The sequence below is a fragment of the Ischnura elegans genome, chromosome 6, assembly GCF_921293095.1.
Source record: "Ischnura elegans chromosome 6, ioIscEleg1.1, whole genome shotgun sequence".
Classification (NCBI taxonomy): Eukaryota; Metazoa; Arthropoda; class Insecta; order Odonata; family Coenagrionidae; genus Ischnura; species Ischnura elegans.
This window is the reverse complement of record NC_060251.1, coordinates 37,238,425-37,265,763: the sequence shown is the minus strand read 5'-3', so window position 1 is coordinate 37,265,763 and position 27,339 is coordinate 37,238,425. Positions and strand designations below refer to the sequence as shown.

Sequence of the window (27,339 nt, the reverse complement as noted above, 5' to 3'; positions counted from 1 at the left end):
CATATAGTCTGTCTAAGTAGTATCTATTTCTTCATACTTATCCTCGTTTTCATTCTGTTAGATGAAGATCGGAGAAAAGACCGTATGCAGTAAGTGGATGTTTTTAATATTTTCATCATACTGGGACTTTCGATTCGAATTCTTTTCCTTTTTCTTTTAATTTTGATGACATTAAGCAATTTAAAAAAATGTTTTCTTTACTAAATGTTGCATAAATGCAAAGAGCGAATAGGATTCACCTCGTCAGTCTACGTATTTGAGAGCAATGACGTGGATTCGATGCCAATAATAAAAAAACTGCGTGTAGTTAGCATATTTCAGTACTTCGTATATGCAATGACTTTACTCTGAACATGTATTTATGCAGTTTTTCGTGATACATAGATGCCAAATTTATCCTCAATTTGATATTTAGTGACAAAAATTTATTAATATTTTTATCTTCATGACCTCCGAAGATAGCACAATGAGATTTTATGCATCGGAGTAAAAGGGGTAGATAGCAAATAGCATTGAATCTTACTAACATCCATGACCTGGATAGGGGAATCCTATAAAAGGGAGACCAGAGGCTGAAAATTTCAATTTTTCAAAGACTGCCACATCCCGAGCCGGTATAAGTAATAACAAATTTTTAGATTTAATTGATCATTTTATTATTTATCGTGTTCAACATGTTTTCATCCTCTGCTTCATGAAACTTACATAAGTTAAGGATCTGATGTAAAATGAATAAGTTTTTGTTAGATTTATATGGCCATTATCCCATTTTTATTAATGAATACTCTTCTCTTTTTAATTTTTTTAATTACTTTCTCGATTGAATGGTCCCCAATGCGGTCGTTCAAAGAGAATTAAAAGCTCTTTCAATCAACCTTTAGACTTCCTTGATGAAGCGGGTAGTTGATTGTTGGGGACATCTGGGTGTTCCTAGGTAAACCCGTAAAACGGTCCCCATGGGAGCCAGCAGTTGATGCAGAGTGAAACGAGGTCGGTCGTTTTAAAAACAATCCCATGAGTTTCCTTTTATTCACTTAACGCCGCCGCTTTCTTGTTAAAGGCTGAAATGGGTTATGTGGGCACGTTTGGTATGGATATGCGTTTGAAGTTGAATGCCTGGGTGGAAGAGTACTGTGGGGGTCGAGTACAGGGTTAAATGGGAGTGGATGGTGAAGGTAGCACGAGAAATGAGAGAAAGACCAGGGAAGAACGGAAAGGATAGTTAAAAATGCAAGTGGGCCATTTGCAACGCAAGGAGAGCAAGGAATAAAATCTGCATAACTACTTCAGAGCAAATTTCGCCTCAAAGCGAAGCAAAGGTGAAGTGTCTCTTTTTTGCGTTTTTTTGCTCGAAATTTTTTTCGAATTTTGAGTGAAAAGTACAGAGATTTAAATGGATGATTTTTTAGCTATCTTATTACCAGGGTGTGGACTGGGTACAGTACATATTTTTTTCTACCGCTAGAGGTTTTTGAAACTAGTTACTTTGCTCCTCCATGTACCTTCGCATGTAAGGGCATGGCTCCTATTTGGCTGAAATGGATTCCATAATTGTCATTTATTTGGCCGCTTCGTAATGGCGATGAAATGTTTAAGCTATTACTTTAACCCTTCTTGAAGCACTTTATTGGAAATGATATGAATTTGTGAGGGAAGTATCAGGTCCTTTCCGTCTATGGTAGTTCTTTTTGGAACAGTAATGAGGTAAAACTTTTTAGAGACAGTTATATTACATAAGATGGCATGTGGCGGGTGTTATGTAGGATCAGGACATAGAAAAACAGCAAATGGCAAAAATCGCATATCCTGATATTTTTTCGCAATGTTCCACGACCTTAAATTTTATCCCAATACACTAGCCGAAAATTATTGAAAAATGCCACCGGAAAACATTTTTTCTTTGTGGCCCTCTCAAAAATATTTTACAAAAACATTTTCAAATCGACGCCATTTCTCCTTGTATCCCCGAAAATTCTTGAGAACAAATGGACATCTGCTTCATTAAAAAAGATTTCAAATTCCGCAAACCGCATTAAATATATGCTTTCTAGTCCATGATATCTAAAAAACAGTGAAAACCGTATTTTCGAGCTAGCCGGCCAGGCGGACCTCTAGCGGGCTAAAAGAGTGGGGTGATTAGTCCTATTTCATTCCAAATCGTATGCCCTTAGTTCGGGAAAAGTCCAGATGGGGGAACCCTTCACCCTCTTATTTAACTATGCCTTTTGTAATTCTCTAAATGGTGGTGAATGAGCAGTTTTCATAGTAAGATAGGTATGTCTCATAATAATTATGAATTTATGAAATATACAAAGTAATTACTTACTTTCATTTTAAACCAGAAATAATTCCTCCAACTAATCAAATGGTTATTCTATTTGCAATAGAATTTGCTGGACATGTGCTTGTTTGAGAACAAAATTTTCATTATAGATCTCTGTCTGAGTGATATCTTCTAGTGCTTTAGTAAAAGATGAATGGCGATAGGAAACATTTACTAAAATATTTTATAAATATATTATGGAGTCCGCAGGATTTAAACCAACGGATTCTAGATAATAGGACAAACAGACGACATTCCAGGCGTTCGGAGACAGATAGGGACTTTGATACAAACCCATGTGTATAATGTATTTATCCACTCCAAACGTGGCAAAATGTCCTCAAAGCTGCGATGATAACAAAGAGATTTCTCACTAGTGGAAATAGAGTATAAGCAGGGATAGCAATTAAATTTTAAAGGGTGTGATAGATTATATCATCACGAATATAAATCTATGATTAACAGCCGTAATTATAGCTTGTTTCCCTGTGACATTTGGACCACTCCGCTGTCGGCGATTCGTAGGGAGATTATTTTTATCCCAACAAAACTTACGGAAGGTGACGAAACATTTAGTTGCCGTCTGGAGTATCTTTTGTAGTAATATTCGAGGGGCAGTGGCTCCGAAACGGAAGGGAACTTACAGCCTCTGTAATATATTTTTACCACCAAAAACCCATAAGTTTCTCGCTCCTACCCAAATTGTTTCTATAAGGTATCGCTAAATATATATTCCCAATTTCAGTTTAGAGGTAAGGTTTTAGGTTTATTCATGCCCTTAAAACATTTTAAATTTATTAAAAATACATTTAACTGCCCTTTGCCTTACAAGACTTACAAGCTATTAAATACCAATTCAAATAACTATTACCAATCCTCTTGATCGAGGAAAAATTATGCTATCCCGAAAAACCTATTTATTAGTGTTTTCCTCCTGCCCAATGATCGAAACATTTTACAGAACCTATAGTGTTAAAATTGATGTCTTACAGACTTTTACGGAAAAGAAAATAGCTGAGTATTTTCGAACATACAGTCTTGAAATCATATAAAAAACGTTTCACACGAAATATATTGGGTTTTTCCCCTTCTCATGTGTCCCCAGCGGTCGATAGCTCCAGCTTGGAAGGAAGCCTATTGGCCAATGCGTATTTTACCACCCATTACCTTGAAATTGCAGGGATCTCATTGCTCCACACCCGAATCGTTCCTCATTCTCTCTATTCGAGGTAATCCCACCGCATAGATTGTCGCTTGTTGTTTAGTTTATAGGTAAGATTTTGCCGAGATTTGGTATTCAAACATTAAAAATTTATAAAAAATTAATCAAGTCACTGCGTGCCATCTAAGGCAATGATAAATTCTTCAGCCAATTCATTGCGTATTGTAATGGTTTACAATCAACTTAGAACATCAAATACAATTTACAAATTAAATTATGATAGCAGAGAATATCATTAAAAAATACTTGTTATCATATGAAACTGTATCATGCAAATTATTAAGGTATTTTTAATGTATAACACGGTGTATATACTGGTGTTCTGTCAATTAAAAAAATTAATGGAAGTAAATAGTTATGAGTTAAAATTATTACACAATAATTAGGACCATTACGAACGAATTGCGATACATTGACACATTACAACTGAAAAAAAAACACAAATGAAGAAGAGGTGACTATTGAGCATTTATGACAAAAAGACTATTTTTTAGACTTGTTTTCATATGAAACTGAATCATACGAATTATTAATATACTTGTAATATATTGCAATATAATCTGGAATTTAAAAATGAAATAGGAAAAAACTAATGAGTAGGAATTGTCACAAAATAGTAATACTATTAACGATCGAATCACAATACAAGACACCTGACAACCACTAAAAAAACAAATGAGCGAGAGAAATATTTTCCTGTGAAATAATTTTATTTCGAAAAGACTTGTTATCTTATGAAACCGTTTCATATCGGAGATATCATGGCTTTATCTCCTTGGCAGTTGGCCCCGGAGGGTCAATGGTTGTCACACGGATAAAACCCCATGGCCAATGCCTATTTTACCACCTTCTCGAAATTGCATCGCTCTGCATCTCCAGGCACTCTCCCCAATTGTTCTCATTCCCTCTACTTGAGGTCATACCACCGCTAATATTGTCGTTCTTGTTAAGGTTAGATGAGTGATACCTTGCTTGTTTACGTTCATTAATGTTGAAAAACTATTAAATATCAATCAGATAATCGACTGCCATATATAGAAACGATAAATCCTCCAACCTATCAATTTCCTGTTGTAATGGTTCATAATCAACCTAGAGAAACAAATACGTACAACTTACAAATTTAGCGACAGTTAAGTACTTCATGGAAATAAGTCTTGTAATCATATGGAATTTTATCATACGAATTATTAAGATACTTTTTATACGTAACACATTATATACTCTTGTGTATTTTGAATTTAAAAATAAAATAAATTTAAAATACAAAGAACTTAAATGGCCACCAAATAATTATGGCAATAACGACCAAATCACGATTCAGAATACTTTACATCTGGAAGAAGAATATGCGAGAGATATATCTGAGCATTTTTTTAACAAAAAGACTTATTTTCATTTTAGTGGTCCCGAAATGGGTAACGCCACCGCTAAGAATGTCGATGTTATTAGGTTTATAGATAATATTTTATCCTAGATAATGTCATCAAATGCTTCAAATTTAATAAAAATACAACAAATAATTAAATAACATTAATCTTCCAATCGGTCAATTGCCTATTGTAATGGCTTACAATCAACTAACACAACAAAAACAATGAATGATCTAGAGATGATAGCTGAGCATTTCATTACAAACGACTTCAATATCATGTCATAATGTATCATACGGATAAATAAGGTACTGTATATACGTAACACAGTATATATACTTTTTATTTTCAATTTAAAAAAATTGAAGTAAAAAACTAATGAATTCAAATGGTTAAAAAGACGTAGGACCATAAATGATCGATTCGCGATACAAGACACCTTACGACTACTAATAAAACAAATGAGCAAGAAATGAAAGCTGAGAAATATTTTGATATAAAATAATTTTATAACGAAAAGAGTTGATATAATATGAAACCGTATCGTACGAAATATCATGGTATTATCCCGTCTGAACTTATGGCCCCGGACCGTGAATGCTTGTCACACGGAAGGAAACCCATGGCCAATGTCTGTTTTACCACCCATAACCTCGAAATTGCATCGCTCTGCATCTCCCAAAAACGTTCCTCATTCCCTCTCGCCATCCCACAGCTAAGATTGGCTCCAATTCATCGCCGGTCCCACTCTCAACACACTCACGAGGCAGGCTATTTCACCGCCGGAGCCCCTCACACTCGGCTATCTCCTCGTATTTCAAAGTCAATTGCCTCAACGTCCCATTCTCGGGAATATCCCATCGCCGCCGGCGAAATATGTGTCACCGTTACGATTCCTTGCGTTCCTCCGATGACTAGTCGAAATATCCCAGGAAAATGTTTCGCCAGCTGTTATTTATCTTTCGGGTGATATATGGACGGGACCATGGATGGTGACGTTCTAAACGTCTAGGTCCTTACTACCAGAATACGGATTTGCCTCCTTTGATTTCACATTTCTATTTAAAATATGATGGCACTTGTAATGTATAACACCATGTATTTTTTTGTATAATTTTTTCCATTACCATATTTCTTAGACCTTGTAAAAAACATGTATCGATTTATAATTTTAAGCACTCACGTAATGATTTACTATCGCATTTATCCGTTACTGTCAATTTTGAGAAATTGAAGAAAAGTGCTATTTCGCACTCGTACCACCGCACCTTGATTATGCAGCTTGCGTATGGAGCCCGGTGCTGAAATACTTTACTTCGAACTGAATAAAATACAAAGGAAGGCTTCGCGGTTCGTCAAAAACTGCTACCGGCGTACAGACATCGCTACCCAGATGTTAAGCGAAGTAGGCTGGGAGCCTCTAGAGACTCGGGAGGCTGCGCGCTAGGCTTAGATGGCCTGAACAATTGAGAATGGATATCTTTAAGAGTGACACGGACAACGTATTATTAGAGCCGCACTGTATTTCCAGGTCCGACTGAAGCAATAAATTAATAGAGATATTTTGCCGAACGGATACATATGGGAATTGGTTTTTCCCCCGAACCATAAAAGACTTTAATGAATGCTAGTCGTAATTTCCATAGAGCACTTCCTTCCTATGTGTAAATCCAGGTGCCATAACACCCCCTGCCGTACGCCTTTAAGGCGGCTTGCGGGGTATCATCTATATGTAAATGAAGTGCTCTTCGTTGTGTCTCGGATATCTATCTTTAATTTGTTATAATTTCCCATATTTCGTAATCGGTATTCGCTGTACTGCTTCAAGGAGCTGATAAATATTAATTTTATATCCGTGACTCTATTAGACCTCAAATCATTTTGACACACACAGATACGATAGACTAATATAAACCATGGATGAAATTCGCCATGCAAAATCATTGCCTTATTAGGGAATCGAACGCGCATCTGCTATACTCACTGTTTGTGGTCAGGTATACTACCAGATATATCAGCATGCCATCTACTTTCAAGATGAATGACAGGGTAGTCAGAGTATCGAACTGAGTGTTGATTATCGGTAACGGTAACCGGTTTACGATTTACTAACGCTGAGTCGACGATTAAAAAAATGAAAATATGAATGTGGTAACGACTGCCAAAATAAGTTATAATTGACCAACAATATTACAAAATTTAATCTAGTGACTACCAAAATCTACATGTTACTTCAGATCGTACAAGAAAATGCTTTGAGAAGAAAAAATCATTCTGGGTATATTTGATGGCTAAACGGGTAAATACTGTAAACATTGGTGTGGTACGTAAATGTTTAGAAAATATATGCGAAGGTTGAACTTTCGCACTTATAAACATTGGGAGTTGAATAAATATAACAATATGGATAAATATTAAATCCTTTAAAACTTGAATTGAGGTATGTAGGAGGTAAGAATTGGTAAAATTCATTGTGAAGCGCCGAAGAATATAATCGTATAGCTTCATTTCCAGTAAAATTTATCCCTCATTTTTTAAAATAATTATGATTTGAAACGTAGATAAAAATTGAATCATGCTATGCCGACTATACTGAATTTCTCTGGACAGCCAGAGTAAAGATGTCATAAAATAACATAAATCTGACTTATTCCTGGTTTTTATTTGGCATGAGAAATTTGTAGTATATAAGATGAAACTGTAGTTACGAATACCTTTTAACGATCAATCATTGTTTAGGCACTCGTAATGAGTAACACAATATATAATTATGTATTTTGAATTTAAAAATGGAAACAGAAGTAAAATACTCAAGAAATTTAAAGGGACTTAAAATAATAAGGGCCATGAATGACCGAATCACTGAGTACAACTATGTCTGTAACTTGAGTAATATTCTACGTAAAGCAGCAGTTGAGATGCAGCTCTGAAGTAATCTCCTCTAAATTGGGGAACCATATTAGATACACCTCAATACTATCAATACGTGCTCAATCAAGGTGGGTAATTAGGTGTAATTTATAAGTATATTAGGGATAAAATTTTTGGATGATTTGCTCTAGTAGGTATATTTTTTTAAATTTCGTGAATTATATTTTTAAGCGTCAAACATGACTCTTTTATTTTAAGAGAATTGTGTCAAAGTGAATATTAGGAATAAAATGAACACTGAATGTAAATAAAGGTATCTTATTGTCCTCCTTCTTACTATGGAGAAGTAAAATGTTTAATTTTGTGTCCGGAATTGCGGATTGTGAATCACGGTTAATGATGGTTTTGCAATAATGACCAAATACGATAATAATAGTTGTTTAGATAAAAATGTGCTTTTTTGCACATCAATTCGTATATTTTTCGGTGGATGGGAGAATGATCCATTCAACTCTGCGCTGTTGCAGCGTATTTATCCTACGCCTAATTCTAAAATTATAAGCATGTATCTTAAATTTTATTCCTACGGGGGAGAACGTAATCCCCCTTGCAGGCTAGTCCTTCATTCTGCCTGAAATCATTAAAAGACGGCACCCCGAAAAGTACCCCCTTGCAAGTAGTTTGGCAAACCATTCATCTCCTTTAAGCCCCAATGTAATGTTCGTAAAAACTTCTCGACTTCACTTTCATATCCAAAAAGGAATTTAGGCTCGCCCGCTGACAGCCCTCCAAGGCTTCCCTTCCCCCCTTTAAAAAAAGTCCAACAAGGGAGCGTGGGACTATGGGAAGGCAAAGTGGGGGAGGAAGATGATAGGTGGGATGGAAGAGTAGAGTGGGGACGTGGGAAGCAATAAGAAAGAGCGGTTGTGCATGTGAGCACCAGATGGCTCCACGAGTCCTGAGATCCCTTATTCCCATCGCTGAAACAGCCTCCCCTACCATTTATTCTTTCCCCAGCCAACTCTGCTTCCCACGGGGGAAAGGGGTAGCTCTCCCTTCCCGGTCCTCCACACCACATCCTTCCCCTCCTCACACCCCTGGAAAGCCACCACCCAACTTCAGGCATATCCGTTTCTCCATCACCCCTAGCCCACTCCCATCCCATTCGTAAAAATGACTCCAAAAAAAGGCCACACACACCTCCGAGGCATGCACACGACACCGTAACCTGCTATCCCCATCTACCTTCTTCCCCGTGCTTCATCTATCCCACTCCACGAGCCTGCTTTAATGTCGGCACAAACTGGAGAAAAAAAGCGCACGCGCGTCACCCGTATTTACATGCCGGCGACGACATAAGCAAACAAACAAACCTACACAGACGCACATATACAACCAACCTCCCTCCAAGGTACCTTCCGAGTATCCCGCAGCACAGGCTTTTCCAATTAGTCTGAGAGAGTAAGGGGAACCGGATGTATGTACCGCCGCTATCCCGACCATCCGACTCGGGTAAGTTTTATCAAGCATTCCGGGGCTCATGCGACGGTGGAGGGAAAAATAGGGTTACTTTTCTCTTCCCTAGAAAAAGTTTTGAATGGAGGCGGTGATAATAAGAGGGAAAGAAACCTACCGTTTCTTTATTCCTGCAGGTATCCCTGCGTTTTATCTTTTAAAGGTATCTTTCTCAAGCTCCTCTTGGCATATAATATAATCCAGAGCATCTAACGCCAAAAGCAATTGTTGAAGCCATATAAATCGCTAACTGCAAAAAAGCATCATGTCCAATTTTACTTTTATTTTGAGTTGTTGCTAGGTGCAAGACTAAACGTTTCCTACTAAAAGAGAACAAGCCATGCTGAAATGTATTGTGTTAGTAGGATACGTCGAGTCTTGCACCTAGCTACAAATTGAAGAAAAAAAAGAAAAACCGTCCAACTTGGTCATGATGCCTTTCTGCAGTTAGCGATTCGTATACTATAAAGCCCACTTCCTACCGCTGAATGACTGATTCATACAAATTTTTTTGGTGAGTGAGACAAGATACGAAATAAAAACTCATTGGACAGGATTGTAAATGAAGAACTCGAAGTAGGTCATATCAGCCGAAAACTGTGTAAATCTTTGCAACTTCATTTCGATGAGGCAATTAAAATATATACAAACACATATTTTCTGAATGCAAAATTATATTTAATATGAAATATTTTCAGGCATGTAAATAGTAATTGCTATAATAGATATGATAATATGGATGAAAATTTACTTGCCACTTACTGATTGATTGGTACATATGTTGCTGTGAACGAATTGAGAAATGACAAAAATCATAGAATCGACCCCACCCTAAATCGTGCCCTCAGTGCAACCCTCGGAAATTTGTTATAACACTACATTTTCATGTATGACATTGTAACCAACAGCCTCTAAGCCTCTACTTTTCGGAGGCATATGGGAAGTCAGAAAATCGATTTTTAAAACTGTCATTTTTCCGAAAACAGACCACGTGATACGTCGACAAACAAATTTTTAGACCGATCGAAGCATTTCTAATTTTGGAAATATCGTGTACTTTCACTGTTTCATGAATTATTATTTCAACAAAAGAGGGAGATACGGTGTTGCGTCATATGATTCAACAAAAATTATAAGAATTTGCGGAATGATCAGATAAGGCCAGGGCTAGTGAAAGGGAGTTAGGCTATATATGCACGTTAACTCCATGGAACTGACACCTGCGTTGAGCACGAAAGAGTGAAACGAGTCAAAACCCTCAAAAATATTATGTAGTCATATGGACAGCGAGTGAATAAAAGAATGGTCATTCATTTCACACAATAGGGTGATTTTCCTATTATTTTTTTAATGCCTAAATCGAAAGATTATAAGTCCTGGATTACGTATTTCACGCTTTTAGATTTTTTAATGAGGATATCTATTTTTCGCGATTAAATGAAAAGTGAAAATTTTCAAGCGCGCGAAAACGCGACGGCTAAGTATGAATGCTGGGAAAACCCCGTGTGATGTCATTCAGGTTCCCGCTGTCGCCGTGTGAGGTGACCTTGGGGCGAGGCTCTGAGCGCTGATACGATGTAGGTTGCTACCAGGTAGCAGAGTACCCCGCTAGCAGGTAGCGGTTGGCTTAAATAAGGATTATTAATGCCCTATCAAACAAAGTAAACTTTCGTATCATAGGCAGTTTTATAAGGTGATTATTAAGACATGTTTCCCTAAGCTCTGTGCCTCATTCATGCATTGGTAATCTCAGACGATGTAAAACTCCTATCTACTCGTATAGAAACTAGGTCCCTGTGACGTCACGTGGAGTGACATCGCATGGGAGAGTGGTGTACCTAGGGCATTCTGCACCTAGAAACACTAGGAACTATCGGCAGGTGCTTTGGCCTAGGGAATTTAAAGTAAGCTATTACGTGAACGATACGCTAGAGAGTAGCATAGGTCAATTCGAGTTCAATTGGGTTATATTTACAAAGAAGACGCTATTTTGAAGTTTTTGACGCCGAAAGGTAAATATTTTTACTTGCATATCGAAGTGTTCTACCAAAAATCTATCACATCAGCAGTGGTTATTGTAGCACTGGTGAAATTGGCATGTAATGGTGAGTAGTATTAGCCACTTATATTGTATTTTAGATGTAATATTAACCTGAAAATATCAGCCGGAATTCATAATGACTTCCTCATGTACCAAGGGACACAAGCACATGATGCACCTAGGAACATGTTTTCATGGAGATTTACGTTAAATATACCATTAAATACGTTATTAGTGGATTAAAGTCTAAAGATATATAAGTTAGCATGAGGTGCAGCACATTAATTATACTTATGATATTCATCTAACAACGCTTTTATGTCAGTAAATTTTCTTGGTTTCTATTTCCATAGCCTAATAATGAAATGGAACGAAAACGTTGTGTTTACAGTGCGGTAGTGAAAACTCAAAGCAATACAATGGAAAAGCTATTAGGAACTTTGAAAGGCATTAACGGGTATGTGATAACATAAATTGGTAAATGATTCTTTAGGGTAATATTCGAGGCTTGACGTAAAAATATTTATCATCAGTTGGTCGAATTTTAAGTGAGGTTATTGACCTGTACATCCGAAGTTTGATTCACCAACATTTTCAGGGTCAATCGAATGACTCTGCCAACAAAGTTTTTATTACACGCAACGCTATTGTTGCCAAGGTAACTTCCTCTAAAGGAAGCTAATTGAAATTCTGGTGATTTCATTATTCTCATGAATCAATTTTAAATTTTGTGAACGTTTATACAATTACATCGTATTCAATAAATACCAGTGCTGTTATTTAAAAATATGACTTCGCCAGAAGGCAACGCATTTTGTGTCGACAATGCGGTTTCCACCTATTGTACCCCTTTAGTTGGTTCTTTAGAGTAAGGGCCCCCGCGCACTGGCAACTTTTACAAAGCAACTATTTAGCTGGTTTGTGGAAGTTCAAATGAAACATACGGCAGTGACTGTTGCCACGCGCACCGGCGACTGTTTAGTTGCCGCGTAGGTGTGTTTCATTGGAACTTCTCAAAGCAACTAAATAGTTGCTTTGTAAAAGTTGCCAGTGCGCGGGGGCCCTTAGAATATCTGCCTTGATCTCTCAAAGAATGCTCAGCGTACAAGAACGTCAGAGTAATCCATGTTTCATACAATTGTGTGTTTCATTCCCATAGTGGAATGAATCCTTCTAGGATCTTCCTTCTCTCGCAATCCTCTATCCCGTTATATCAATGAAAAGCTTCTAGCTTCACCAAATTTGGTCATTAAATATGTCAATAAAGCCCTATTTTCCCGCATATGTATTTAAAATAATGAATTATAGGAATAAACATTAGCAAAATATTAATATTTAAATTTCACCAGAGCCAATCTACAAAAATACTGGAACGAGGATTTGAAATGGATAATAATACTGTATTATACAGGAATTTGACCATTTCGGCACAATTATTTCCCTCTAGCTCAAATTGTTTTTCCGTTTTACTGTTCATTAAGTAGAAAGTTTCATACATCATAAAATTAGTTTTTCTTTCTTTTCCTGATTGCAAAATTAATATTATTTCTGAATCTTGGAGTTAAGGAGTTAAAATTGAAATACAAGTCATCATCAGGGCTTCAAATGATGAGTATAAAAATTTGATGCATGAACATAGTAAAGGGTTACAACAATTTTTAAAATAATTTAATGAAAATATTCGTTTGTAAATTGACAAAAGCAAAGAGACTAGAAGTTTGACCTACTTTTTTGCAATGTTTATTGATGGTAACAAAGCTAATATAAATTATGGTTACCTGTTAATTCTGATTAATTCAATAATGATAAATAATTTTAATTTCAAGCCTTCAAATTGGTTTATAAATAAACTGAAACGTCGGAAAAACTTGAATTTCAATTTTATGTTCCACACTCAAAATTTCAGATTTAATAAATTGATTATATCATTTAATGAATGACTTGTTTAATGAAAATTGACCGTGTAGATATCCACTAAGTGATCACCAATGGTGATTCTGTATAATTTTAGGCAAACGTCATACAGGTAGTGGGTTAAAAGTTTGGTCAACAGTTTTGCAATGTTCATTGATAGTAGTTAAGCATCATGGTTACCTATCAGTTTTTATTAATTATAATAATTAACTCTCATTTCAAGTCTTGTAGATGGTTCATAAATAAACGGCAACGTCGGCAAAACTTACATTACAATTTTAAGTCCTACATTCCAAGATTAAGAAATGCATAGATTATATTTTTTTAATGATTTAAATGACTGCGTAGGTATTCATTAAGCAATCAGCAATGATAATTCGGTATAATTATAGGCAAGCGCCGTTCAGGTTGCGAGATCCGTTCGGTTGTATTTGATTGATTGCCGTGAGATGCCGCACTCTAATTAATCATCCTCCTCTGGAGTAATTGATCCTTACGAGGGTTCGCGGAGCTCTTTCATCGCAGTCGTGGGGTTGCTCCTCTTGATCTGAGGGTTAATCAGTCTAACAGCGCACGTCGCTCGACCAGATAGATTCCAAATACATCCCCCACCCCGCGGGCAGCTGCCATTGGGGGGATCGTTCTATGAAGCATTTAGGCGTTTAATTGGGCACATGGCTGGAACGTCAGAGGAATTCCGCTTTTGTTTTCAGCTGCCGATAAATTCAGAGACTTTATAATTACCGCCAAACCTGTTAAAAAGTGATCCCCAGTTAATGGCCATCCCAGATGCATTACAGATACACAGATAAAACCAAAACGTATATCAATCATTTCTAATGTTTACAATAATATATTGGTGGATGAAATCAGATGTACAATTTAAGATTATCTAAATTGTCCATGGGTTCCATTTTCTTCGTGGCACGGGCGACGCGCATAGGTTTGCAATAAGTGACGTCCTGCCGCTTTCACAGCTGGTAAAGCAATAAGTTTGGTTTCGCAGCAAATCTTAGCGCTCACTCCACCTACTCCAAGTGGTTTGATGCTTTTCCAGTCAATAGAAAGTGTTCGAGGAATTCAATTGCATTGCTTTCGGAACGCACCCTCTATGTCGATATAACGAGACCTCAAGGTCGTTATTATCTTGACGATTTTGCTACTTGACCATTGTTACACTCTGGCTAATGTTATTTTCAGGTACAACACTGATGATGTGAAGGAATTCAGACTTTGAATCCTGTATTGTTAACGGGAGACAAGAGATTCTGTTTTGAACGCTACAACTGTCCGATGCTCAATACGGTGGCATCTTGAGTCAAGCGTTCTTTCCGTATCAGCATAGACAAATAGCAATATATATAAGAATTAAATAGCATAACCCGTACTCAAGTCCCATGAATAGTGAGCGGGGAAAATGATGAAGACCTTCTGGCATTGGAACGCCTTGTGAGCTTTATCGATTCCGACTTCTTTAAAAAGAATAAAAATCTGCTTGATAAAAGACCGCGATGTGGGAGAGGTCGTGAAGAAGTAAAAATGATTTCCCTGGAGAGAAATTTTCCACTGAATAAAAGAAGGTCGAATTCAAAAAAGCCATGTGGCTAGAAAACTGAGGAGGACTGGCAAGAATTTGTAAAGGTTGGCAGATAATCATGAAGATTAAATTGAACTCGAATCAGGATTTATCGCGTTTCAAGTGGATTTCATTTGCTTGAATAACAACTTCTCTCTTTACGTTCTAAGAGATTTAAGGGATGGTTTCCCAAGTCTAATAACCACATACCTAGAATTCAGTCTAGTTTCAGTAGTGGGTAAATATATAAGGAAATATCAATGAAGCAACGTACAATGCACTCTCAATGGAGAAAATTAATTTAATTTAAATCTAAATTCCCCTTAATGACAATTTAATGAGGTTAACCTGAAATGAGTTTATGTATAAACTTTAATAAATTCAATATGAGTGGGTTGTATCATTTTTCTTCCTCATTGTATTATGCTTGGTACTTCATCATCCATTTTGGCTTATTTGACATCTACTTTTGCAATTGTATTATTTGGTACAAACGTCAAATTTGGGCTATTGAATCGATTGGAAAATTTGTAGGTACCAAATGCAGAAACATATCTATGGTACACAATCGAGTATAGAATCCCCTGGTTTGGCTGCTTTCATAGGAATCCTTGATGGAATTACTTGTAAGGTATACAAATATAATTTAAAAACGAGCTAGTATAGCTGACAGATAAATCAAGAGAAATTATGAGACCATAAACCAATAAGTATCAGCTGATAAAAGATATTATGAACGACAGTAGGTAGAGATGTTTCCTTAATTATATGTTTCAATTAATGAAGAAGAACGTATCTGAGGATCTACCATGAGCATAATCAAAGAAAATAGGGTTATGGAAATGGAAAATGCTTTATTAGATAAGAAAAAAATGGGAAAAACGGATAAGGATTGGTTAAATGGACTCCACCACTTATTCCATCATAAATGCTTTCTTCGATCACAAAGATCAAGGTATTAGCAATGGTGGCAAAAGACGTTTTGTGAGTACAAGAAATGGTTCTGGATGAGTATGATTAGTATGCGTGGAGATATCATTTAAACAAAGTATGCAAAGAAGTTGAATATGACGTCTTCGCAATGGCAACCCTTTCACATGTTAAAATGTCGCATATCAGTTTGAAATTAAAAGGCTCAAATCTCCGAAGCAGAAAATTTTATGGCAGTTTTAAAATCTTACATTTTTGACACACAATCATACCTTTGGACTTTGAAGTTAATGAGCGGTGCAGACTCTATTAACGTCTGGTCACCAGCATCGGACGCAGTTATTGTCGTGGATTTCGGAGATACGCTGTTTAGGCATTTCCGATTAGAATCATTTACCTCGACCTGTATACATTACCGTGTTCTAAGTGACACAATATTTAAGTCATCACTTGAGGCTTAACTTTGAGGATAACGCTTACATTTATTTTTAAATAAAGACTTTTCTCACTTATAAGAAATGTTTGGGAAATTTAGGAAAAGTAGGGTTATTTTCAAATTTATTGATAATAATTAACTCGTAGTAAATATATATATAAACAGGTGAATAATTATTTTTGTCGTCCAACCATTTTTCATGTCAGGAAAAATTGAAGGTTGTTAACTTATCGGAAAAATAAGACTAAAAAGTGTTTTTTATGAAAATGTATCGGTGAAATTTTTTAAGGCTACCACTTTTATTTCCAAATCGTTCCAGTAGATATTGCTGGAACATGCTATATTACACTCAATAGTGCAATTAAGTCTCGTATTACATACCGAGGTTAAACAAAAATTGATGCTGGAATAATCGAGTATTATCGGACCTATGCACTTTTAAATGAGGATAAATGGCACGGATGACACACGGGCGTTTTTTCAAATACGTATTGCTCATTATTATATTTTTATCATGCTGTCATGGTAGACAATTCATTTGGGAGTAGAAATTATGAACTCGTCATCAAATTCCTTTCGGTCCTCAGAATCTTGAGTGCTAGAAGGCATGGTAACTAGCATTGCTTTCATGTAGAGAAGAGTGAAAATGCCTGCTCGTAGTCTCTTAGGAAAATATTTTGATGCTGAGAGTGGAAAAATACTATTAAATATATGCACTGTCATATATATATTCACCATATGCACTGTATATATTCACCATATGCACTGTCTGTGGCAGACTATTAGCATACCACAGAGTTAGTTGAATAATGTATATCCTAGTGGTTCTTTCATCGTGTAATGGTGTTCGAAATTTTTCTTAAGATTAGGTTTCATTTATTTCGCTTGTAATTAATTGCTTTTGGTCTATTGAATGCTAACATTCAAAAGATCAAACACAAATATAAGCAACATAAATTACTCTCGGAGCAGGTAGCATATTTTCATTTACCATTGGGTGAAAATATTTTGAATGGCATCTAGTTGGGAAGCCTTTTGCAAGGAAAGAAAAATAATCATGACAGCTATCATGAGTCTACAGAGCAAAACAGGTCGCATACGCAGTCATTTCAAGACGTATGAAATCTATCAACCAGAAAGTAATGCAAACGTTATCGTTCACTATATTATTAATGTTACTAACTCATAATTTCAGCTTGTAAACCTAATGACAAATTACGTACAGGGAAATAGTAATGAAGGCCTTATTTAGTTAGTTTTCAACTTATTAATAGTGAATGCTAAATGATAATACCTACCAAGACTGACATTTATAACATTACACTGAAAAACCAGAAAGGTTTCGTTACAAATGGGCTCCTCGAACTCATTTTGTCTCATATTACTCAGGTGATGGCAGTTATTAATGATGATTTTAATTTAATTATAGATAAAAATAATGAGCACCTTTTATAATTGGTTTTGTCTCATTAACACGTTGCGAACGGATGGCGTGAATTCTCGTAATTTTTTCCCAATCGTTCTGGACGGATGATGACCTCGTCATTTTGGCGCGTCAACTTAAACAATTTTAAAGCATACTATAGGTATTTGGTAGAATTTTTCAGTCTTTTTTTCGTTAATTTTTACGAAGGGACGTATCGTAATATAGTATTAGGTAAATGTATATTTTAAATATAATTCTTTTAATGATGGTTAAACCAATGGTGGTTCGTCCAAAGAGTACCCTGGAGAAGCCTTGCAGTGCACGTGTCGGTCAAGTCAGAGTCACTGAAAAATGAATGGGTGAGGGCAAAGAATAGTAATATGAAGAATCCGAACTGATTGTGTAAATCTTTTCAATATATTTCTTTTTTGAAAAATAATTCCATTACTTTCGGAACGCACCCGGAAAATTGTAATCTCAACGCCTTTCTCCAGTTACGGTGATCCTGTACATTAAAATAGTGCTTTAAAAGTCAAACTGTGACTTCAGTAAATATCCAGTAAGTAGCATTCCTGCATTCCACTCCAAACACTAACTGTTAGGAGTGTTAAGCCCCGATACGCAATATGTTACTATTGTATAAAACTAAATAGTATTTGTACTACTTGGCATACTTGTTTCACTTTTTCTTCAACTATAAGTGATTGAAGGATTGTACTCTTGGTGGTCGGACGAGTAGGGTACGTAGGAATTACAAACCGCGGCAGGGAACTTGTTAACAGTATATAATACTAAATATTATCCATACTGCTATAAAGCTGCGTCTTCATTTAATATCCAGTAAGTTATATTCCTGCATCCCACTCCTGACAGAAACTGTTAATAATCTGATGTAGCAAATAAAAACCCCCGAACGCAACGTTTTGTATTATACTTAATAGTCCTCGTTCCACTAGGCATACCAGTAGTTTATGTTCTTTAATTATAACTGATGGAAGGATTGTACTCGAGATGGTCTGGCGAGTGGGGTAGATAGGAATGCAGGAATTTTAAACCAAGGTAGGCAACGTATCAACGTTGTACAGTACTAAATACAACGTTGTACAACGTGTATGATACTAAATAGCTCTCTTACTGTGTATTAACACTAGAACCGCGGACTTTTTCGTATACCTAGAACCGCGGAGGGGGTCATTTTGACCCCTCGTCTTTTCTTGCCATATTTTTAGTATTTTGGGTTTCTTTTGGATACTGCACTATGTGAAATGAATTATCTGAGATTTACAATGAAATTTGAATGATATATGGGCGGCATAAGCGTTAGATAGGCTACCCGCCTTGCACAAATAATGCGTTTTCCACATTTTTACTATATGTTCGGCTGAGGATGGAGGAAAAATATAAATTTATTTAAGAAAAAATAAACACTTTTATTGGTGCAGAGAAGCATACAGTAATGAAGAATGTCAAGTCAAGCAAAAAAGTCAAGCTCCAAGTTCCTTGCTCCGTACGTGCATACAAAACTGCAATGAAAGCTTCCAGTTCATCCACAGATACCGACCAGTCCTTGTCCCCACTTTCTTCACGAGCCCGATTTTCCGTGCACATCTTCATGTGCTTCAGCATATTTGGAGTTATCACCAAATACCATGCTGAGCGAACATCACCCTCAGTGAAGAAGAAGATTGAAGACTAGCACTCCCCCGGCGAGAACCACCTCGTCCTCGTACCTGGCCACGAGGAGCGGCAGCAGCAGACTCAAGCGGCTCGTCGTCTTCAGCAGGAGCGACAACAGCATCGCCACTCCCACGTCCTCGATGGCCCCGAGCACCACGGCAGAGGCCCTGGGCAGTTCCAGGGCGACCCCGTCCCACGAGCAGGAACTGTGGACGCGACTTGGTCCACGGGAGGCTGTATTTGGGGACCACGTCCACGTCGTAGTGTGCGGGTGGTTGGCGGCTGATAGGGAACGTACTCCTCACCTTCATTACCTCTACCAACAAAAAAAAATGCATTATGAAATAGATTTGTAACATTTATCAAAGAATGCGAGTAAAATAAAAATAGGAAACTTACCAGTGTCTTCGCTTGAATCTTCAGTCAAGGACTCTTCACTGTCTTCCTCAGCGTCAACGCCGCCGTCATACACTTCAACAGGATCATCCTCCGCCTAAGAGCAATCCTCAGGCACATCCTAAAGTTGCTCGAGAATACGAGCGACCTGTTCTGCGGTGTATTCCTTTGATCGACGCATCGCTGGGCGTTGACCGGAGTATCACCCTTGAAACGGTATTGCCCTTCGTTCAGCGCTGAGCGATGCAGCGCAACAATCGAACGGGTGAGACGAACTGCCGCGCAAACTGATGAATTCGGATGAATTGCGAAGTATTACATTGTAATTCATGTAATTGAGCTGGCAACTACAATGACGCCACACTGGTAGGGGAGGCACGGTAGGGGAAGGAAGGAGCCTTGAGTGGGGGTAGCCGAGGAAAGGGGGGTGCCCGGAAATTTTCGCGTAGGTCCATTTCTACGCGGCTCGACTCTTACATTCTTTCATGCGTCCGCTGGGCGGGTTGCCTTTATCTGCGGCCTAATAAGAAACGACAGAGGTAATCCATGCGATTCCCACACATTCGACCTTCGAAAATTACGCTTGCGGTGAATTTCTGCTGAGAAAATATAAAGTTCGGGAACGACAACAGAGCAGGGGTCAAAATGACCCCTACCGCGGTTCCAGGTATATTGTTGTCTAGTGTTCACAAAAATAGTCCTAAAGCGTCGGAATTTCGCATGAATACGCCTTTCTACAATTCATTAAAAGTCAGAAAATGTCAGGTTTGTGAAAAAAAAATTAAGTGTGAAATTTACATGTTGAAAATCGTAAGGGGTCAATTTGACCCCCTCCGCGGTTCTAGTGTTAAGCTGTGACTTCGTTTTATATCTAGTAGGTAATATTCCAACATTCCACTGTTAGGAGTGCGACGTAGGAATTTTAAACCCCGGTAGGTAAATTGTCAATAGCGTATAATATTAAATAGTATTCGTACGACATGGCATACCTGTAGCACTTGTTCTTCAACTATAAATGATTGAAGGGTTGTTCTCGAAAGGACCTGGCTAGTAAGGGGGTTGAGGGTTGGCGCTTTAGAAGCGGTTGAGGGAGTGAAAGGGAGCAGCAGCGGAGAAGAGAATGAGTGGAAGGGGATATGGAAAGTGAAAGGAGACGGGATGGAGGGAAAGAGAGAGAGAGGCAATAATGAGGGCTGGATGTGCCTCTCAAGAGCGACAATGAGAGGAGGCGGAGAAAATGCAAAAAGCGGGCCCGAGGACCTTTAATGATGGGGCGGGAATGGAATGAGAGGACAAAGACGGAATGAAAAATAGTCACGACTCGGCTCAACAATTAATTTAAGTTATCCACAATGAGGAATATAATTAAATGTAGTCTTTTAGTTTTTTTACCAGGCCTGGAAGTCTTAAGCACATAGACAGACTTTCAAAATTTTCATTTCATTGTATTTAAATATTAAATATTGCATGAAATTGTCTCAGGCTTGAAGTGGACGAAATGCAATATTTCCAAGATAAAACAAAATTTTCAAAAGGTAATTTGCATACTTGAACATAAAACTTCATGACAACCATGGTTTTGACATCCTATGCCAATTTCTATATGTAGTTTAGTTATTATTTTTATCGGTTAAATTTGGCGTTTAAATGTAAATATTGTATTTAATGCGAATAAAAGTGCTAGAAAACTTTACTCTGGGCTATACCCGTGTTCTAACCCACCCGTGTTCTACCCCACACTCCTGAATTGTAATCATTTGAAAAGCCTTATATATTTGAAATACCGCTTTGGTCAACGATGAACTGATAATGGGAGCTGGAAAAAGTGATAAAATAGCAATTTTTATGCGTTCCTCCAACCTATATCTCTTGGTCAAGTTGCATTTTCTCGGCATATATTGCTATGACTTAAATTTTCTCTTAGAAATTGCATGTGACTGTGTGACTGGCTTCGGTACTGATTGAAGTTTTTGAAAGTTTTATTCTTTGTTAATGATAGTTTCTTCGTCCTGTTATATTTTCAATTTTTAAGGTAGCTAAATATTTGATAATATCATGGCATAGGGGTAATTGGGCTGGGAGGGAAAAGGAAAAAGGGAACACAGTTAAAAATGTATGAATGACAATATCTGCGAGCAGTTGTTTTAAGATTGAGAAAGTCATGCATTGCACACAATGCGTCACGCATTGATTATTGTTATCTGATTATATTTACAACACTCCTAGGAATTCTACATCTTAGGACTGGAATATAGAAATGTTGATAGTTGGAATATTGTATGAAGTCGGAGCTTGACTCGGTACAGTTTCTTTTATCGGTGTTCCTAGGTTGATTCTCTCTCTCTAGATTAACTCTAAATTTGGGAGTGGACAGTTTGAGGGCTAAAAAATGTAAATAAGGAGCTAAGAAACACTTACAAGGAATATACATGCATCCTTAATAAATTTACCAAATATTCATTGCGTAATTAAAGATGATCGCCGTATTTCACGGATGGTTTATTATAATTGCAGGTAGTAAGTAGTATAATAATAGTAATTCCAGCGTCACTAACAACCTTTAAGCTTCTTCAGTAAATTACCCCAGGAATTAGTAATTTCTTATTGCAAACACTACGCCAAATTAAGTCTGTATTAAGAGAGCAATATAATCCCCGTCTTATAACGAATTATTTTACTATTCTCGCTAGAGGAGATTACATACCAGGAATAAAAAATGACTCTAGTCTGCAAAAGATGCAACTGAAATTAGTTGGTAATAAAAAAGAAGCACAAACGTATTTTTCTTCGCTACCAGATAATTTTGGGCGAAAAATGAATTAAGTGTAACCTATAAGTTTTTTCTTAGATCAAGCGTGGGGAGATGTCAGTTCCTTGATCCGAAGATCTTCATTTCATCCCGTTCTCTTAATCGTATCTGGATATTCATCCAACAGGTCCCAGTTTATGAGCCATTACATCCAACTCTGAGCCATCTTCTTTGAGCAGTAGACTCGTATAAGAGGATTATAGGTATTGGACTCTCTCTAATGACTTAAGATGCGATAATCGTGAACTCACGGTTATCTGATGAATACCTTGCTGGAAGTACGAAGACAGTCGGTAGAAGAGAATAATAGGCGGATTAATGGCTTCACGGGTTCAAATCATCGTCGTAATCGTAACCCATATATCTTTGTTAAGTTCTTTCGACAGGCATGCTATCGGTTTGCAGTGATAAATATAACTACATTAGATTTGCTTAAAATATTTAATGGCTATAATATTATAATAAATGAAAAATAATCATGAGTATAAATATATTTATCATAACTGTGATACCAATACTTCGTAATAGTCGTAAAATGTGCTGTTTTCTCTCTTTAAAAGATATAGGAGGACAGATTGGGAATATATTGGCAGTCGTCAAACTGCTTATCAGTTGCATCAATTTTTATAGTTTTCTCTATTTTTATTATTTTTACGACGGTTTTTATAGCTTTTTCGCTTTCCTTCGGTAAAATAATATGTTTTATGCGTCATATACAATTTCGGATTTGCGAGGACAGTCAATCCGTAAGAAAGTCCATTGGTGATGGAATTCTAGCTTGCCCCATATATGCATTACTTAATATGAGATACCAATCCCCCTGTTCACTCTAATGAGCTAAGTGTTCCTTTAGTACGCCTGCATAGTATCAATTGCTTTGTATCATAGTATCGTATAAAACCGGAAGGAACAAACGCCGTATACCACACTATCCGTCTAAAGATAACCATTCTCTAAGTTGTAATGTGATATCCTCTTGGGGTGTTTCTGTGGACAATTAGAACAATAATGTACTTTCATGTTGCATTGATTGTAATTAATTTCTCGTTGCGCTCTGATTTTTCTTACGTGTGATAAACGGCCCATTCAGTTCCCCTCAAAGCCACCATCTTCTTTAGGAAATTGCTTCCTATCGCTTGTTTTCTCTTGAAAGATGATTTACTTATCCCATTGTAAGCTCTTGATACGATAGATTAATTATGGGCTCTGAAGTGAACATGTGAGGATTTATATAATTCTTTCCCAAATATTTGAGCTCGATAGTTGGCACTATAACGCGAATTATGGAAATTACGCGAAATATAATATGAATATATTTTGTAACTCAGTGAGATTTTGCGCTTTTTATGCCTGAACTTAGCAGTCATAATTAGATAGGGATTATTAAGCACACCGAAATGACTTTTTATCCAAGTTAAAATATATTGTTAGTATTACACTCTTGTTTTTACTTAATTCTAACGTATACGCGAAATCTCTAGATAGTACGTCAGGCTACGAGTAGGTGATGATATCGCAGTATGGTCGACACAAGTCGTTCGAGAAGACGTTGCATTCCCAAGGTGCTACCTTGCTGTATCAATGTTAAACTACATACGATATATTTACAGCTATTAATTTTTTTTGGAAAACTCTTGGAGTTCTTGAACACCAATTGGATAAGAGAGGGAAAATATTAACCTTCACCTTTTTACAGAAACGTACCTTAAATATTGCGAAAGGGTTTCAACGTTTATATTTCTAACTCATTCACGACATTTGAGGGAAACTTAACTGCTTTTTAAATAAAAAGCAAAGCCCCCAACACGGAAAAATTGGAACCTTCTCTAATAGGAAAACAAACAAATCTGCAGCCAGATTGGCACGGTGCACGGAGAACTTGGGAGTTTCCTAGAGAGCCTTGGTTCATTGAGATTCCAGAGCACTACGGATCGCAAACTACTAGAGTGAAAGGGAATGGAGCAGCCCTCGAGAGAGGTGTAAAAGAAGTGATGAATTCCTGTCCGTCCACACACCTAGTCCGAAAGGGGGGAAAAAGTTGCTACGAAAGTTTTTTAATAAGGAGAAGGTTTAATGGATAGCGAGGATGTGGAGAGCTTCGGAAAGCATTGAGGGGAAGGAAAGCAGAGGATTCAGGCGTTGAGTGAGAAAGTGGCCGTCAGGGAGCGGAGTTATGCCGGTGTTGAGGTAGCTACAGGGAAGTCAGGGTAGAGAGACAGCAGACAGCTCAATGCGGGAGAGAAAAACGAGAGGGCAGTGGAGATTGAGACTGAATTGTGGTTGAATGAGAGGGATATGTGTGCAGCTTTCTGTGATTCCGGAAAGATAGGGAGATCTCTGTAAATTTTATTGTCGCTAGACATATTAAGGAAATATCGTATTCGCCATATGTCTGTTAAAGCTACTAAACAAACTGCACGTAAGTAATGTTTCTTTTGAGGCCGATCGCTATGTCAGTTGGCCTTGTGCTGTCTGATTTTGTATTGACGCCTGCCCTTGAAAAAAAAACAATTGTCTTAGTGTTCTAAGGTGCTGGTAATTTCGCATAATTGCTGTGGAAAGCAAAGCGTAGCTATGGCATTAATTTATTCTTCAGACCAAATATCATGAATTTAAATTCTTAGGTAGAGCGACTATATGATTTTCCTACAAATTATCAACTAATTCCCAAATTAAAATATTCAAAAAGCTCGCAAAACATATTACTTACTAACGGGAAAATATAAATGTTTTCTTTGGAAAGTATTCTGCCTTAAAAACGGGAAATAAGTCGTAAAAAGTGGCGCTCGAACCAAAGTTTTGGAAGTTTTTGAAATTTTGTATTATCACAGAAGGAAAATGAATATCTAACGGCTAGTCGTGTGCCATAATTTTTGATGCCATAGTTCTAAGGAAAGAAGGAGATAAGCGAATCTTTTTAAAAATTATGGGGAAGAGACGGGAGGGTATAATCGGCCACTCCATGGGACACAATGGCGTAAAGAAGTTTTTCACTTAAGGACACGCGGAAGGGTAGAGATGGCAGATGTAGGCCTCGAATGAAGGATAAAATGGAGAATATCTGATCAGCTGTGAAAGGTTTGGCTGAATGAGAATTTGAATGGAGAGTTGCGTCAAAGTCTTAGGATTGATCAGCATAAGGTTGGATGGCTATATTTGGTGAAACTGTCTAACAGGAAACATAGTGACAGAATCATTAATATTTTATGTTCCATAAATTTATAAATTTTAATGGTCTAACCAAGGTTCAAAACTATACACAACTTTATGCACTGAATGGTAGAGGCCTTCACGTTGTAGAAATCCATCTTTCTGATTTGTGAATGAAAAACTTCGCTGTTTCTACAATTTGGAACTTTATTTCCTGACTAGTTTCGATACACTGTATCATATTCATAGGACTAGCAGTACAAGTAGCGTCGTTGTGGGTTAAATACCAAAAGGGGAAAGAGTGGATAGAGTGGATGAAGAGATATACTACTTCATTCTCAGAGAATTCAATTTAGGCAAGGTTCGTATTTCCTTTGAAAATGACAATGCATATAGTGCGAAAACCTGGTTCTGATCATCAAAGTATTTGTGGTTCTGTGATCACGTTTCCCTAGGATTAATGACTACTGAGAATGATGTTGAAACCTGGAAATCTCTGGGAATATCCAAAGCTGCTAGACTCCTTGGAGAGAGGGGAAACATCGATAAATGAGAGAGGCAAGAGGATCTTTGGAGCGAAATAGATAGTTCTGAGTTGGTCTGCCGACTAGGTGGAAGGTATATCGTTTAAGAAGAATGGAAGGCCTAAGGAGATTGGTTGAGAGAGGTGAGATGAGAATTTTCCGGGCAAGGAGACTTGCCCTTTCGGATGAAACGGTTCGGAAAAGAGTGGAAAGGTGAGCTTTGAGATCAAGACTCGAAGGAAGTGAGAACGGGGTAGAGGTAGGTGGAGGATGAAAAGCCATCCATCATAAGCCGCTTAACCCTTTCCAACTCAGAGCTGCTTCTGAAACCAAATCAAATTTCAAGATTTTTCATTTGGAAAACTTGAAAATTTTCCACTCAATCATAATTATCGTGGCTGCTAAATATTTTTGTCTTATTGTTTAGACTAGAAAATAATGCGCTGTTTAGATATTTTCTAAATTTCCTTGTAAGCAACACCAAAAATTATAAATTTTCTGCTCATACTGGGTTAAGGAATTCAAATGGGGAGATAAGTAAATGACCGAAGTCTGAATTTTTTAAAAGTTTTATTTTCCATATTTTTTTATCTTCCGGTTCCAAAGGTTTAAATTAAAAAATGAGCACTTTAGTGATGGTAAATATGCAATGTGATCACAAAAGAATGGTGCATTTAAGTAATTCATTGGAAGATAGTAGGATCGGGGTGGCAGAGATTTTTCAGATGCTGCCCGATCTCTGCTTGAGTGCCTTGAGGAGGGTTCTTCAATTGCAACACTCCGTCCGTCGGATGGGAAGTTAAGCCGTGGTCTCCTTCGAACCTTTCGTTAGAAGTAGGCTAATGTCGACGCAAGGCCTCTCGTCAATCAACAAAGGGAGCACACGTTCAAATTTATCAGTCGTGTGAAATAACTTTTTTGACGAAATATTCTACAAATAAACTAATTCTGTTTTCATTCAGCACACAGTACACAAAACCGCACCATTTTTTATGACAAACGTGTATTTTGTCGTAAATTTTGCTCTGTGGTTTTGAGGATGCTTTCGGTGAAGGGAGGTTCACATTTAAGCCGACACCCTTGATTTACGTGATATGTTTCATAACTACCATGTGTTGTGCGGTGAAATTCAAATTAATTGTCATGGGAAAAAATT

The 27,339-nt window shown here is 37.2% G+C and overlaps 1 protein-coding gene across 1 annotated transcript in view; it reads right to left on the bottom strand.

Moving 5' to 3' along the window:
• Positions 1 to 27,339, bottom strand: part of LOC124160542 — a 67,578-nt gene that overhangs the window by 21,275 nt on the left and 18,964 nt on the right. The gene's annotated exons all lie outside the window — the stretch shown is intronic.